The 11353-nt window shown below is 36.5% G+C and overlaps 1 pseudogene; it reads left to right on the top strand.

Annotated features, from left to right (window-relative positions):
- Positions 1–4379: 4379 nt before the first annotated feature.
- On the top strand, positions 4380–9457 carry LOC131743915 (ornithine decarboxylase-like; annotated as a pseudogene).
- Positions 9458–11353: the final 1896 nt, after the last annotated feature.

Genomic DNA, 11353 nt, shown 5'->3' with positions numbered 1-11353 from the left:
ACTGTTGTTTATGGTTATCTTTATTTTTCAAAATCTATGAAGACATCAATGATATGGTGAATAAACAAATAATATCTGTTGTATCTTATATTGCAAATATTAAATTAAAACTGAAAAGTCAGGAAATATTCCTAGTAAGAATTATGAGAAAGTAAGTTTTAATTTGAGTTAACAAACTGACATAATCCTTGACAGACTGCATTCAGTGTAAGCAGGATTTAATTAACGTTACTACTGGACTAGATATTCAAACAACTGAAGACTAAGGGAACATAGTAAAGATATACAATCATATTTTCTGGATGAGTAAATCACAATATATTTATTTAGCATTCTCATGTGCAGCTATATGGGAAATGAAGCAAAAAGAAAAATATGCCCCCTGTATATATACTTACCAAAATACCCCCCCATATTTTGAGCCAAGTGGAAAATATTAATAAAAAGTTCTATAACAAAAAAATGAGTACGTGTAAAGCCCTGCACTCCACAATCTGTTCACACACTGTTGTCAACCTTCATAAATCCACCTAGCAAGGACCCGAAACTGTGGAAAGATGGAAAATAACAGTACTTGTCATTGAACAAAAATGCAGCATCATAAAACAAATCAAGAAAACAAGTCTGTCTATTTAAAATTTGGTATTTTATCATAGATTTTTACATTAATTTTTATTTTTCAAAATACTGCATTAAAAATATTTTATCTTGCGCTTCCCTGATCACGCAGTGGTTGAGAGTCCACTTTCTGATGCAGGGGACATGGGTTCGTGCCCTCGTCTGGGAGGATCCCACATGCCGTGGAGCGGCTAGACCCGTGAGCCATGGCCGCTGAGCCTGCGCATCCAGAGTCTGTGCTCCGCAACGGGAGAAGCCACAGCAGTGAGAAACACGGGAACCGCAAAAAAAAAAAAAAAAAAAAAAAAAAGTATCTTGTTTACTGAGATTTTTGGTACATGCCCTTCAATCTGGCACCTCATCTTAATCCCAGCCCTGTCTCCAGGTACATTTATAAGTATCACTGAAAAAAGATGACTGAAAAGCTGTAACTATAGATTGAAATAATCTACCTCAACAACAAAAAGTGCATGTTCTATTACACCATAACATATTAAGCTAATGAGTTCTTATGCCACACTTCCAAATCTAAATCTTAACTTCACAACTTAAGCAACATCACAAGGATGATTACTACAGCATAGTTATTTGGAGATTATTGTTAGAAATACTATAGATACATTACAAAGAATTAACTCTATAACCATAAACCTGGCAACATTTCCATGATATCATAGGTAACTGAGAAAAACAATCCAAAGTATATCAGTACTATGCTAATATTGTAAAATTAATGATAATAAATCATTCTGATCATATACATATCTATACAACAATGTGTGACATTTTAAAAAGTTATATTTGAAGAGAAAAAGAGGAAGGAAAGGTGGAAATAAGCCAAATTTCTAAATGACATTTTAAAATAAATGTCCATACGAACAGAGCATGAATGTTATGATTTCATTTATATAAGTGTAAATATGTTTGTATATGGTATTGAAGAGATACTTGAAATGATGGTCACAAAAATGTTAATTGTGATAACATCAAAGTTGTGGAATTTAAGGTAAATGTTTTCCAAGTAAATGTTGAATCTTTTCACAATTAATATATATTATATCCATGACCAAAAATTTTAAATATTTTATAAGATCACATAGCAACAACTGCATTTGAGCTTCAAAAATGAATTTGAGGTCTTTGTTCAAAATGACAGACTGAGCATGAGCTGTAATTCCCTTAGTATTAAAAAATAAACATTAAATGCATAATTATATACTGTGTTGAAAAAGGAAAAATATTTTGTGTGTGTGGTGAGGATGCAGAGCTCTTGACACTGGTTGCTCATGGGAAGCTTCTGTCAGAGAAGAATATTTAAGGGTAAACAGAAGTATGATGAGGAGCAAGCCATATATTTTTGTGACAAGAATAGTTGGGAAAGAACTGTCCAAATAGAAATAAGCACATGTGCAAAGACCAGAAATCCTGAGGGAGAAAAGAGAAGCTGACCAGAGATTTGGAAAGCCAGAGAACAATGAGAAGGCTGGACTTTGGGAAGAATGGGCAGGGCCAGATCCCCTAAGGTACCTGTGGACTTGCTAAGGAGTTTAGTTTTGTTTTTTTCTTTTGAGTTTAGATGTTATTAGAAGAGCAATGGTAAATCAGTAAGCAGATTTAACAGGAGAGCAAGTGAACTTCAGTTTGTGTTTTGAAAAGAGTATTCTAGCAGCTATGTAAATACCAGACTGGAAGGCAGAAGTAGTGGACACTGAGAACCTACAAAGGAGGCTATCACAGTACCCAAGTAGGAAGTTATGGTGACTTGCTCAGAGACTGACGTCAGTGTGAAGAGAATGAAGCAGACAAAACCAAGATATATTTTGGAGTTAACCCTGAAAAGACTTACTGATATTCAGGTGTAAAAGGGATAGAAAGTATTAAGTATAATGCCTATGTTTGTCACTTCAATGAAACCTCGTCTGATTTATGGAGAGAGAAGGAAATGGAAAAGAAACAGCTTTAGAGTCATTGGGAATGAGGCAGGTGGGCAAAGGAAACTGAGAGTTCTATTTTGGGTATGGTAAGTAGAAGATGCCAAAAAGATGGCTCAATACATGAATGTAGAGTTCAGAGAAAGGTCATGGTTTATTTGTTTTTGTAATCTCCCAATGGCTAAAAACTAATTTTGTTTCGCAAGTTCATAACATTTACTTGGAAATTTTACCTGTAGAAAGTTATATTTAGGAAATAAAAGTGTGGACATAAATTCATTTATAATAATTTCATCATACATTATAGCAAAGAAATTAGGTGAATGTGCATAAATAATAAATGATACTACAAAGAAAAGTCAGACAGGATTTGATGACTTGTTAGAGGGTGCTAAGGTCATTGTTTTATGATAAAGTTAGTATTACAAGCTAGAGCTGAAGAAAAATGTATTATAGAAAGCTCTTTGTACTTTTTCCTTCCTTCTGTTGTTTATACTTATGATAAACAATATATTTACATATTTTAATACCATATTTCAGAAAAATATAAAAATGTATAAAATTAAGACACATAAGGGTTTGTTCTTATAAGTAGCATTTGGAGATGAATTTTTATAATACTATTTGCATAAAAATAATGAAATATAGAAATACTTCAAAATGACAAAAAATTATATTTTTTAAAATCCATTCATCCACATTGTCTTTTGATTGGAGCATTTAGTCCATTTACATTTAAAGTAAATGTATAAAGTACATGTATATGTATAGCTGATTTGCTTTGTTATAAAGCAGAAACTAACATACCATTGTAAAGCAATTATACCCCAATAAAGATGTTAAAAAAATAAAAATAAAAATAAATAAAAGGAGACAACTGCAAAAATAATAAAAAATTTAAAAAATAAAGTAAATATTGATAGGTATGTAATTACTTACATTTTGTTACTTGTGTTCTGATTGTTTTTGTAGCTCTTTTCTGTTCCTTTCTGCTTTTTTTATCTTCCCTTGTGATTTGATGACTTTCTTTAGTGTTATGTCTACATTTCTTTTTCTTTATTTTTTGTATATCTGTTATATTTTTTTGTTTTGTGGTTACCAGGAAGGTCATACATAACAACCTGTGTATATAGCAATCTATTTTAAGTTGATAGTGACTTAAATTTGTGTGCATTCTCAAAGCAGCACATTTCTACTGTCCCTCCATCATTTAATGTTTTTGATGTCATATTTTACATCTTTTTATTTTGTGTGACTCAACTATTTTAGGGATAAATGATTTTACTGTGTTTGTCTTTTAACCATCATGCTAATTTTATAGATGTTTGATCCACTACATTTACTGTATGTTTGCTTTTATAGTGAGATTTTTTTCTTTCCTAAGTTTCTTGTTTCAGTTATGGCCTTTTCTTTTCCATTTAAAGAAGTCCCTTTAAGGTCAATCCCCTCAGCCTCCACCACCACGACCCCTCTGCCAGCACTCCAGCACCACCTTGGGCCAGCAATCCTCTATGGGAGGGAGCAAAGCAGTCAGTGGCTGGATGGGTAGCTGATGGGGAAAATGGGGACAGCAGTGGGGCAGCCTGTGGTCCTGCATACTGGAAAGTGACATATCCATGGGGCCAGCCTGTAGTACCCATGCATTCTAAGGTGGACAGCAAATTCTGTGTTTATAAGAACACTTCCAACTGCTGTACTGAGGGCACATGCATTTTCAGTGGGACTTGAAATTCCTGAAGAACTGCTTTTGGGAAAAAGCTGGCAACAATTTCTTTAATATACATGTCTTAATTTTCTGGTTTTTTTGTTTCAGAAAGACATCAAAAAACTATGAACAACTTTGGTAATGAACAGTTTGACTGCCATTTCCTGAATAAGGGCTTTACTGCAAGGACATTCTGGACCAAAAAAAATTAATGAAATTTCTTGTTCTGATAATAAGGCTGCCTTCTATGTTGCAGACCTGGGAGACATTCTAAAGAAATAACTGAGATGGTTAAAAGCTCTTCCTCTGGTCATCCCCTTTTATTCAGTCAATGCAATGATAGCAGAACCACAGTGAAGACCTTAGCTTCCATCAGAACAGGATTTGACTGTGCCTGCATGACGAAAATACAATTGGTGCAGAGTCTCAGGGTGCCTCCAGAGACATTAGAATTCTTGTAAACAAGTGTCTCAGTTTAAGTATGTTGCCGATAATGGAATCCAGATGATGACTTTTGATAGTGAAGTTGAGTTGATGAAAGTTGTCAGGGCACATCCAAAGGCAAAGTTGGTTTTGTGTGTTGCCACTGCTGATTCCAAAGCAGTCTGTCACCTCAGTGTGAAATTTGGCACCAGAGTCAAAACTAGCAGGCTCCTTTTGGAATGGGCAAAAGAGCTAAATATTGACGTCATTGGTGTCAGCTTCCACATGGAAAATCTCTGTACTGATCCTGAGACTTTCATGCAGGCCGTCTCTGATGCCTGCTGTGTCTTTGACATGGTAGCTGAGGTTTATTTCCACATGTATTTGCTTAATGTTGGTGGTGGCTTTCTCAGATCTGAGGATGTTGTGTTTGAGCTGATTCCTTCAGGCATGCTGGTGGGTGGGGTTGGCTACAAAGCCCAGCCTCCACTACTGCTATTATGCTGGTGGGAGGGACTAGCCCCCAGCCAGCTGTCTACAAGGCCTGGTTGTAACTGCTGCAGGTGTACTGATAATGCAGGGCTGGCCCCTGAATGAGTGGCTTCAAGACCTGATGACATCTGTCACAAGAATGCTGGTGTGGGGGGCTAGCCAGAGTGGGAGCTACTTTGGAAGGAGACCAGTGCTGGCAGACGCTGCCCACCAGGTGGAGCAAGGCTGGCTCCCTGGAGCAGGAGCCACTTTGAAGAGGCACTAGTCCTGACAAGGGTGGCCTACTGGGTGAGGGGGTGGGTGGAGTCACTTAGGAGGAGCTGGCCAGGGTGGGTGGTTTGGGTGGGGGAGTCCTCAGGGGAATGACGGGACCGAACACATGGTGTTAGGTTGATGAAGAGTGAGAGAAATGGTACCCACCAACACCAGGCCAGCTAGGCAGAAGGACTGTTCCAAACAAATGGAGCCTGCCAGCATTTTTGTCCATGGAGAAAGTCCCACCAAATCCCTGCCGTTCTGGCACACTTCCTAAAATTAGCAAACGAACCTCCTTCTTATATGACCTGGATGTTTTTTCAAGCCATTGCCCCTGTGCTGGGACTTGGAGCAAGTAAGTTTGTGTATGAGCCCTTGAAGAGTAGAGTCTTGGCTTCCCACAATCCTCAGGCTCTCCCAAACATAAGCCCTCTATTTTTCAAAGGCAGAAGTATGGGGGTTCATCTTCCAGTGCAAGTCTCCCCTGGTAGGGAGCCCAACATGGGGCTAGACCCCTTGGTCTTCGGGGGACCTCTGCAGGTCCCTAATTGTAGGAAATCTGTCCTGCTAGTCTTCAGGTTGTTCTCAGAGACAGTTTCTCCATATGTAGCTGTAGTTTCCGTGTGTCCTTGGGATGACGTGAGCTCAGGATCTTCCTACTCCACCATCTTGATCCAGACACTCTAGTATCTCATTTTTTTAATTTCTCTTTTTTATTACTAGTTAGGTTAACCTTTTTTATAATGAATTTATTAGCCCATGCATTTTCAATTGTGAATGTACTTGTGAATCAATGTTGATTTTTCTTTTTTTTTAAACTTTTGATCCTCTTCACTCATTTCTCCCACCCCCACCTCTTGCCTCCAGCAACCACCAATCTGTTGTCTTTATCTATGAGCTTGGATTTTTATTTTATTTTAATTTTTTATTCCATGAATAAGATAGATCAGATGGTATTTGTCTTTCTCTGTCTGACTTATTTCACTTAGCACACTATGCTCTTGAGCCCAAAGCATGGAGAAGAGTTCCCTTGTTGTTGTTTGTGTTGGGTGTATATATGGGGGGTTTTTGACCTATTAAAAATATAGGTACTCACTTTTATGTATACGTACTATTATGTCATTAGTTGGAATAAGGGTATCCTAGTGCAGTGCCTTGATCATAGGAGACTCTAATAGCCAGAAGTAAGTGGATAAGTAATTTGGGAAGCAAAAATACAGAACTAAGAACCAGTGGCCTTGGCATAGCCATAATGCTTTGAAGAAATGGACCAACTGCCTTGGGTTACTTGCAGAGTTATTCTTCAGATGTCCTCAGAAACTGTTTCAGGAGAGCAACTTCCACACTATGGCAGATGAAAAAGATAGTCACCCAGCATCACAACCTCAAAAGGTATGACAGAAATTTGTCACATACCCAAGAAGAAGGCAGACATAGAAGTGAGAAGTCCTTCAACTACCATCCTACTTCTGCCTCACAAAACCACAAGGACAGAAGAGCCACAGCCAAGAGCCTTGCCACTCTCTGCACCATGCTGCATTTCATTGAGACTGCTTTAATTTCACTTCCTGTAGAGACTAGAAGAATAATTTCTGAATCAGTACTTTTTTTATTTCCCATGAAAATTTATAGAACTTATATGAGGGGTTTTTTTTTAATTACAGCTTTGGGACTAAACTAAAAAATATTCTTCTGCTTCATTTAAATCAACAAAGCCCACTTGTGCTTATAAGATATAGTTTGAAAGATCATGCCCTGGAAAGGATTTTGGCAAGTACGGATAAAACCTGATTCTATACTTATTTGGAATTCAGCACTAATCTTTCATAATCTAATGCAAATAAACATCTATTAAAATACAAGTAAAATGATACACTCAGTTTCTACTGTAAAACTTAGAGTTTGGTAGCTCGTTAACTACAAAGGAAAAAAGATTACTAGAAGCTTTCTAAATAACTGAAAGAAGTAATGGATGCCATAAGGCTCCTCAAATTCTGTAAAAGATTTATAGCTTGATCCTGCCAAATGATAACTGGCAGGCTATTAAACTGTGTGAAAAATGAGATATGTTATTTTCTGCATAATGTAACTTGCATGACAATGAAAAGTGTTTGCTAAGGAATGCTTCTGCTTTAGTTCTTGTTCACTCTCTTTAACTCCAGAAAGTGTGTTTAATGTAAACCCTTGGATTGATATTATGCTGACAATCTTCATGTAGTACTATGAACTGATTAGACTAAGCACTAGACTCAGAGTAAAATGTATTTAAATACAGTACCAGAGTATTCATTACTTTGCTGTATGACTGCAGACAGCTCTGTCTTTGGACAGACCCCCAACTCTCCAATTTATCTTGATAATTAACATAACTTGCTATTAAGCATAAACTTCACTGGATAAAAATCAAGCTCTCATTACAGTTTTCCATGCTATCTTTGACAGCAGCACACAGTGATGATAATTTTGATATATAATATAATCCATTTTACCAAAAACATTTATTGAGGGTTTCACATGTGTCAAGAGCCATTCTAAGAGCTTTACTCATTTAATCTTCTCATGAACCTAAAAACTAGATCCTATTATGGACCCCTCTTTGGAAAAGAGGAAATTGAGCCAGAGAGATGTTATGTAACTTATCCAAGGTCAAAGCTGCTAAAGTGTGGAGTCTATATTTTATGCCAGGCAGTTTGACTCAAGAGGGATCAAACCTAAGGCCAAATGGATAATACTGTAGGCACACTCTGTTTATCTTTTGAGGATCAGACTCTGTCCTAAGCACTTTGCACACAATAACTCATTACAATTAGAATGAAAATAAAAATAAAAATAAACAAATGGGACCTAATTAAACTTAAAACCTTTTGCACAGCAAAGGACACCATAAACAAGATGAAAAGACAACACTCAGAATGGGAAAAAATATTTGCCAGTGAAGCAACAGACAAAGGATTAATCTACAAAATATACAAATTGCTCATGGAGTTCAATATCTATAAAACAACCCAATCAAAAAATGGGCAGAAGACCCAAATAGACATCTCTCCAAGGAGGACATACAGATGGCCAAGGGACACAAGAAAGGATGCTCAACATCACTGATTATTAGAGAAATGCAAATCAAAACTACAATGAGGTATCACCTCATGCCAGTCAGAATGGCCATCATCAAAAAATCTACAAACAGTAAATGCTGGAGAGGGTGTGGAGAAAAGGGAACCCTCTTGCACTGTTGGTGGAAATGTAAATTGATACAGCCACTATGGAGAACAGTATGGAGGTTCCTTAAAAAACTAAAAATAGAATTACCATATGACCCAGTAATCCAAGTACTAGGCATATACTCTGAGAAAACCATAATTCAAAAGGACACATGTACCCCAATATGCATTACAGCACTATTTAAAATAGCCAGGACATGGAAATAACCCAAATATCCATTGAGAGATGAACAGACAAAGAAGATGTGGTACCTATATACAGTGGAATATTACTCAGCCATAAAGAGCAACAAAATTTGGTCATTTGTAGAGATGTGGTTAGACCTAGAGTCTGTCATACAGAGTGAAGTAAGCCAGAAAGAGGAAAAACAAATATTGTGTATTAACACATATATGTGGAATCTAGAAAAATGGTACAGATGAACCTATCTGCAAGGCAGGAATAGAGACACAGACATAGAGAAAGGACATGTGGACATGGTGGGGGAGGAGAGGGTTGGACAAACTAGGAGATTAAGAATGATATATATACACTACCATACGTAAAATAGGTAGCTAGTGGGAACATGCTATAAAGCATAGGAAGCTTAGCTCAGTGTTCTGTGACAATCTAGATGGGTGAGGTAGGGAGGGAGGTCCAAGAGGAAGGGAATATAGGTATACATATAGCTGACTCACTTCATTGTACAGCAGAAACTAACAAAACATTGTAAAGCAATTATATTCCATTAAAGAAAAGTTTAAAAACACCCTATTTTACAGAATTAACCCAATTTCAGAATTTGAAAAACAAAAAAGTATCAGATGTTTAGTAACTTGCTTATAATCATATTATGCAATAATTAGTGAATCCTGAATTCACCAGCCTGATTCAAAAGCCCATCCTATTGACAAGGAGAGTGTATGGTCAGCTTCAGTTTACTCCAACTTTATGAGATGTATTAAATAGAGAAATCACAGCTATTTAACCAAGTCAATCATTTTTTTTCTTTTTCTTTTTGTTTTTGGATTTCAAAAATCAAATAGACTGCACAGTAAAAGGAAAAATAGACAAATGTGCTAGGAATGAAAATATATCAGTTATACAGACTCCAAAATTACAACAAAACCCTCAGGGTATTGAAATCCCTCTGACCTGCCTGAGCTTGTTTAAGAAGAGTACTGGCCCTGGGAGTCCATTCAAGCCTCCAGCAAAGCTCCCTATGTATAGGCACTTCAAAAAGGAGATGGGGAAGGACAAGAGAAGAACATCAATAATTTTTTTTTTTTTAATGTCAGCCAAAGCACTGTCTACTACATGCTGCAGAATGCAAAAGAAATCAACTGTATCTCTATATGTAGTCAGTTATCAGATTCCAGGTAACAGTGCAGCCATAATGTGGGGTACCAACGTATCTCTTAACTTTGGCCAAGATGATCACCGTATCACTGTTACTTTTGGCCTGCATTCTGCAATTACAGCTGACATAAAGTCACCAACTGGTGTTAAGGTTTTTCTTCCATGTTGTTTCCCACTAGGTAAGCTCCATATTTATTTTTCTATTTTCAGATTTTTTAGAATGTATATATATGTACACAGAAAAGAATTCTTTTTGCATAAATTATTCAAAGTCAGCCAGCCAGACCAATAATTAAAAAGCTGATTAGAAAAGAAATACTATTGTTAATCAACTTGAAAGCTCAGAAATCAAATGGTGCATAAACAATTGCTGATAACTATGCAACATTAACTTGCTTTTTGGAGTGGATTGTTTTTTAAGATAGTGTTCATCTGCTGGTACATCTGCCATTAAAGCTCATGGATACAGAGGCTTTCTCTAAGCTTTACTATCCAAATAACTCCCCCTATGCAAGGGGTAACAAACTCATTTAGCTCTGTACCTTAGACTTCAAAGTGAGTGATTTTCATCAAATTCTAGATCTTGGACCACTTCCTTCTCCCAAATGCATGTAGAAAATAAGTATATTCTTCCTCTTTTACTTACTTCCTGACTAGAATTCTAGCAGGGAACTGCGTTTCTGACTCATAATTGCTATAGCAGTATGCTTCTGACTTTGACCTTTGATAGAGAAACAAAAAGAGTATGACAGCACCATGATTTTCTATTCTTTATTCCCATAACAGGCTGAAAAACCCCAACCCTGATTAAAATTAAATTTGTCAAAAGGCATTACACAGCAACATTCTTTGAATATATACCCCTGCAAAAAATAATTTCAATTGCAAACCACAAAGACATATCTATGTGTCTGATTTCAAGGGTATTTTATCAGATACATTTGAACTATCATGGGAATAATTATGAAGCAAACAATTATTAGTTGCAAAACAAGTGGAAACTCTTCAGTTTCATTTGTAAAATAATGGTAATATTATTCGCCTTAAAGAGCTATCATGAGTATTAACATGTGTGCAAAGTATTTAACATAGTGCTGGTACACACTGGGCACATAATAAGTTAAGTATTGATACTGAGTAGGACTGTTATCCACACAATCTCCTTAAGAGTGATTGACACTATGACTTCAAGTACCACTAAATATGAACAGCTTCCACGTGTGCATTTCTAGATGTCTCTGAACTTCAGAAAAATATATATGTAACAACTGTATATCTCTACTTGGATGTTTCTAAAGTATGCACAGTTCAGTGTGCTGGAAATAGAGTTTTACATTTTCATCAAACCAAATATAATTCACCTCCATTC

This window comes from Kogia breviceps, chromosome 17 (assembly GCF_026419965.1).
Source record: "Kogia breviceps isolate mKogBre1 chromosome 17, mKogBre1 haplotype 1, whole genome shotgun sequence".
Lineage (NCBI taxonomy): Eukaryota > Metazoa > Chordata > Mammalia > Artiodactyla > Physeteridae > Kogia > Kogia breviceps.
The sequence above is the reverse complement of the archived record's forward strand: the minus strand, read 5'-3'. Positions and strand labels throughout refer to the sequence as shown.